This window comes from Anser brachyrhynchus (genome assembly GCF_964034855.1).
Source record: "Anser brachyrhynchus genome assembly, chromosome: 1".
In the NCBI taxonomy this organism is placed as follows: Eukaryota; Metazoa; Chordata; class Aves; order Anseriformes; family Anatidae; genus Anser; species Anser brachyrhynchus.
The window spans coordinates 119,500,737-119,506,736 of NC_137694.1; the positions used below are offsets into that span (position 1 = coordinate 119,500,737).

General features: G+C 39.0%; 1 protein-coding gene across 1 annotated transcript in view; it reads left to right on the forward strand.

The window, feature by feature from the left end:
• LOC308188097 (uncharacterized protein) overlaps nucleotides 1-3,089 on the forward strand; it is a 163,218-nt gene extending 160,129 nt beyond the window's left edge. The window contains exon 9 of the mRNA XM_080576751.1: nucleotides 1,492-3,089. The gene's annotated coding sequence lies outside the window, so the exon portion shown is untranslated. The remainder of the gene's footprint in view (nucleotides 1-1,491) is intronic.
• Nucleotides 3,090-6,000: the final 2,911 nt, after the last annotated feature.

The window sequence follows — 6,000 nt, forward strand, 5'->3', positions numbered from 1 at the left end:
GTGCATTGAAGGCAGGAAAGTGTCACGAAAGCATTGGCTACAAAAGGAGGAAGAAGCGGACAGGTTGCAGTAAATGAATTGTGCAGATCAGAGTTGTCCAGCAGAAATCGCGTTGTTTCCTCAGCTTCAGGGCTGCTGCTCTTGTGCTTGAGGTAGCACTACATACCCACCGCTGGCAAACTGCTGTTAGTTGTACGAAGTCTGAAGGTTAGCAGAGGTACTGTGTGGGGATCAGATAATGTTGATTCATGCTTAATAAATGCTGTTTGTGAAAATGCATTGTGGAGAAGTTCAGCAAGATGTGCATGCATCTCCTGTGCTGCTTTTACGGTGGGAATGTAACAGCGACCGCTCCTTTCCAGAAAGAAGTACTTGATAGCAAGCTGTTCCAGTTAATTGCTTTTCAATAGACCAGTCCATAACCACTGATACTGTGGCTACAATCTGGTCAAACATTAATGGTAAAACTGTTGTAAGCGATTAAATGATTAAAAATGTGTAGATAGACTCCTGCAGTCAGTTATGATTCCGCATTTAAAAAAAGGCGGCAAAAACGTTTAGAGGGCCAGTGACTGTTAAAATACTGTCATTAAAGTTGAAAGTCTAACTAGTTACCAAATGTTTTAATTAAATATTTAATGAGCTTTTCTAACTTGACCATTTTTGGTTGTTTTTATTGATATTGACCTTGCCATGTAAAATCTTAGCACTTGATTTCTTGAGTTCTTTGAGTAAAGTGTATTTTAGTCACCACTGGAAGATCAAGTTAGACATGCATCTATTCAGACTGTTCTCAGATGTGCTACACTATAATATAACAGGTTCAGCTCTGAAAAGAGCTGGGATTCTTTCAGTTGACACCAGAGACAAAGGATTTAAAATCTTAAAATCTGTATGTTCAGGAGTTTTTATGCACAGACTCAAGACTCAAAACCCTGATCTCTAATAGAGTTAACTCTAAGTAGCTCCCCTTCTCTGCTAAATTATGTAGGAATTGTACTTTCCTTAATGCAATGTGGGATATGTTTCACCATTTCAGGATTACCTCTGTGCCTTCACACTTTTTGATTTACCTAATGCCCTTCCTGACCGGGTGAGAACAGCCTATGGTTTTTTTGTCTGTTTTGTTTTTTAAATTCACAGCTTCTTGTACTACACTGAGGATTAAGGAGGGACTTGAGGTGACTTTGGTTCTACTATTAGTCTACTTCAAATTTGTGTGCGTTTCTTATCTGCTTTTGGCTCTTTGCTAATACATGAAGATGAAAACAGGTTATTTCAGATTAAAGTTGCAGGAACACCCTGTGAATGCTTGTTAATTATAAAAGCTAATGACTGCATACCTGAAGTGATTCTGTCCTGGCAAGGCACTTTTCTGTTTACTATACACAGATTTCTTGTAGAACATTAACTGTAGAAAATTCTCTCTATAAGAAGGCTTATCTACAGAAATGTTTCTTACACTGATTTTTTTTCTAATTGTTTCTGCAGGTCATGTTGGACTAACGCTGTGGATCGGTCAGCCCAGAACTTGTAGCTGCTCATCAATCGCTCAGTAGTCAGTGTAGATTCTGTCTTTACAATCAGCAGCTACATCTGGCTACTGGGTCTCTGATGACATCTCCTATCTTCTATCTAGACTTTTTGTTGGATTTTTATCATCTCTCCTAGGTGCAGAGCAAGTTCACAGTGCTAACAAGTTAACATCTGAGGTGTGGCCCCAAGTAAAGGATTGGATATCTCATGGATCTACCTCACAGTGGGAAGCAGATTAAATACCTGGATATTGTGTATTGGGAAGCAGCAATGTTTTCCATAGCCTATTCTTGGGGCTTGTAGTAGTTGAACTGATTGATACTTGCAAATTTGAGCTTTTTTTAAAAGACAATTTGGACTTCACTTTTCTGAATGAAGAATCTTTAACCTACCCTAACCAAAGGACAAGTGTTGAAAAAGGCATCTTGGCTGATTGCGTGACTACATATTAGGGGAAGAAATGTACTGTGAACTGTGGTGTGCACAGCTGCTGTTTATCATTTGTATGGGAAGACTGTCCAGGTTTGGGGCATGAACCTGGCATACAATGTAGATTTCTGTGTTTGTTAAGCAACAGCTACATTGTCTGCTGGGTTTCCAGCTGCCTGGAAATACAAAGTGGAGGGTTATCTACGTTTTGTGTTTCTTTTGGTCAAGTTGTCTCTGTTAATCTTGTATGAGGAAAATAATGCAATTGAAGTCCAGTGGCTGCCTAACTTCTTGTTCCAGCTCAAGGGATCCAGCTGGTGTCAGCTAGAGCTAGTAGCTAGGGTGGGTCTGAAGCTAGTTAGGAAGAAGATTCCAGGGGACTGAAGTGTTGTAGACACCCGAACTTGGGTGGCTCTCAAGTGAAAACTAATGCATGCTGCATGCATAACTATTAGTTTGCCTTGGTGGTACTTCACTTTTTTTCACTTCAGAGAGCATTATATATATGTGTGCTGTACATTTAGGGAATCCTTGTTGGAGAAGGAAGTAGTGGGGAGCTCTTCATATGTCTGTTTTTTCAAATGAACATTACAGGTAGCATGGCTTATGCACACTGTAGCATCGCTTATACAAAAAGTGCCTAGAAATAACTGGGGACAATTAACAGAAGTCTTGACTGTTGATACCAGCTGGATCTCTTGATTCTTGAGCTGCACCAAAACTAGGATGATTCACTTGTGTACTGTATCCAGCTGTGCAGTGACAAAACAGGCAGCTTCAATTTGAGAAGATTGGGCCTGTCATACCTGGACTGCAGTCACAGTAGCAAATGTGGAAGCTTGTACAGCATATGGCTGTACTGCTAACCCCTCAGTGGCAGGCTTGGTGTCACTTTGACTATGGACATTGGAAGTGTTATAAAGGCCACTCAAGAAGTGAAGAAATGTATGATTTGGTTAAAATTAAGGCCATCTATCTGAATTACTGATAGGTTGTTAAAGATCAGCAGACAATTAGTTTTTCTTATTTGAATAGTAATACTTCAAGAGGCAGAAGGGTTGCGAAGTGAGTGCTTATATTTAAAATTGTTTTTTGTTAAAAACAAATAAAAATGATGGTGGAAAGAACTGTGTCTTTCTATTCACTGTATTAAACTAGGTTTCTACTGAGTCTTATAGGACCTAGGGAACATAAAGCTGTTAGTAGCTAAATCTAATGTAGGTGGTCCCTGAATATTTTATCAGCCTAACTTTGCTCAATAAATATTCACCTTTTGCATTTCTGTTTTAAATAAAAATGTACAGACGTTTGTCAACAGACTTTATTTTGGGCAAATAATCATTCCCCATTGAAACAACTGGATTGTCTATATACCTCTGAAAACTGCTTGTCAAGATTGAACAGGTGTTTGTCCTCTACTTTACATGTTTTCTTCAATGCCAATCTGTTAGCATCTAGGTCTCTGACACTGTAAAATTGGTGAGAACTTAGATCTGTGGTGTTTGTGTTTTTTTATTGTACTTTCTAATTGTACTTTCCCAGTGCTGTTACTTGATTTTCACTCCATATAGCCTCCTAAATCTTGACAAGCATATGCACAATATTCATAAAATTGGCAATAATATATTCCTCTCTGCAATGTTTCTGTGGCTCCTTTAGCTTCAATAGGGTTAACATATCAGCAGTTTTCATTGTGTTGCTTTGTTTCTGTGCTTATTGTTGTTCAACTCAGCTTTTCAGGATTCATGTCAGAATAAGGTAATTCTGCCCTAACTGACCATACAGAAAGCACTGTATAGCAATTCAAACACAGATCACTGTAATGCTCAACATCAAGCCCCCTCTCCTATTCAGTTTCACTTCCCCACTGCGTTTCAGTTAAACTTAAAATGTTGAAATCCCCTTTGTGGGCAGGTACTTCTGGTTCCTCTTTATTTTTCTGTCATGCTACTTGCTTTTATATACAGGCACCTTTTAAAACAAAGAAAAACTGCTACCTTATTCTGAGGCTCTTTAGTTATTTTCAGTGTCCATTATAGCTAATGGAAGCATGTAAAAATGGTTAACCATTTTATGGTTACTCATTTTACCATGCTGTTTATTTATTATAGTTTTGTTCCTCCTTCTATTCTACATGGAATCTGGTGGAACTGGCATGAATGCTTATCCCTCCCTCTCTCCATATGAGGGTACCATTACTACTCCTGATAAAACTTCTCACAGCAGCTTGAGGTTCTTTTAACTTCAATGGAAGAAACCAGGTCCTGTGACATACCACTTCTCAGGCATTTGGTTTGAGTTTCTATTTTCTTTGAGCTTTCACTTCCAATGGTAATGTTGGCCATATTTGTATGATGCTCTTGCACTGTGATGTTCACAAGTGCAAGGCCTGTAGTCACCACAGGTGTAGACTGACTAGCATGTGCTCTGTTTCTGGGGGGAGACTATGAGATGAGTCTAGAGCTGTCCATCTCTGAAGCCAGGTCAGGGCAGCAAATGGTGATAATTTCTGGATTACTCAGCTGTATCCAAAAGGCAGAGCTTAGAGTTTAGAATTCAGGGTTGACTTTTTTTCCTGTACAATTCACTAAGCAGATAAGAATTAAGTGCCAGTTGGATATGTTTGCTGGAAAAGTAAGTCAGAAATTTGCAGTACTTTCACCTTGTATTTTCTGCTGCCTCTCAGTTCATGTAGTACCTTCCCACTCTGATATTTCTTCCTGTCTTGACTTCATATCTGTTTAAATCTTGATACTAGGAAGAACAATACTTTTACTTTCTAGCTCTAGATAACTACTAGGAAAGCCTCACTGCTTACTATTTCTCTGTTCTGTGAAGAATACCTTTAAACTCTTGAAGAACTATTTTCTTAGCTATGCATATTCTTTCTGTGCAAATCAAGATTCAAAGGACGCATCTAGTATGACCTTGATCCACTTAAAAGCATGTGGTGCCATACTAATACATGGTAGTGACAAATATATTCTGTAAGGTTCTTAAAAAAAAAAAAGACTGATTAAGCTTCTACCGCAGTAACAAAATCAAAGTATAGTTTTCTTATTTAGAAAAAACTTAGTATGAAATTGTGCAATTGACCAGAACCCCCAGCTCCCTTTCTGTGGGGCTGCTCTCCTCTCTTCCCACAGTCTGTACATACAGCTGTGATTGTCCCTCCCCAGGTGCAGAATCTGGCACTTGCTCTTGTTAAACCTCATGTGGTTGGTGACTGTCCAGCTCTCTAATTTGTCAAGATTTCTCTGCAAGGCCTCTCACTCCTTGATGGAGTCAACAACTCCCCTCAATTTAGCATCATCTGCAAACTTACGCAAAGTACCTTCTAGTCCCACATTCAAGTCATTTATGAAAATGGGGGTTTTACGTTTATGAAAATAGGAAGGCACAGAGTTGTAGAGCAATCTCTTAGAAACCCTCTAGCAGCCACCTTTTCTTTCCTTTAGCCTGAGGAAGTACTTTTCCAGTGGCGTAGGTATCACTGGGATTCCTCACCAGGCATATTGTCTTAACAATATATGTACTCTAGTGGAAGCTTAAGGAAGATGAGAAAATTGCTCTTAAGTTTAAGAAAGTGGCACACAGTTACATGGCTAGTATGATGTTTGCTGTCCATGCATACAGTAGTGAGTTTCATTTCAAAAGGCTCTGCAGCATTGTTGCTGCTCCTGTCTATTAAACAACTTTATCCTTTTAAGTTAGTATTTTTTCTAGCTACTCCTAAAGTTTTGTTCTGTAGGTTGCTAAGTAACACCCGCACACACTAAATCTTCCATTTACTTTGAATGCCACTCTTCCATGCAAAACACCTTTCCAAAATTAGTGTCTGTCAAGCTCCTGAAAGGTAGTGGTGCTGTAATTCAAGTCAATCATGTTGCCTGCAGTAGGTGTTAATTCTCCCATCTGAAGGCATTTGCAGAATCACTAATGTGGTGAATCTCTCTTTTTTAGCTACAAGAAAGCAGCATCTTCTCAAACACTTTAATTCTGGAAAGAGAAGTAAATTGCAAGGGACTCACCTAT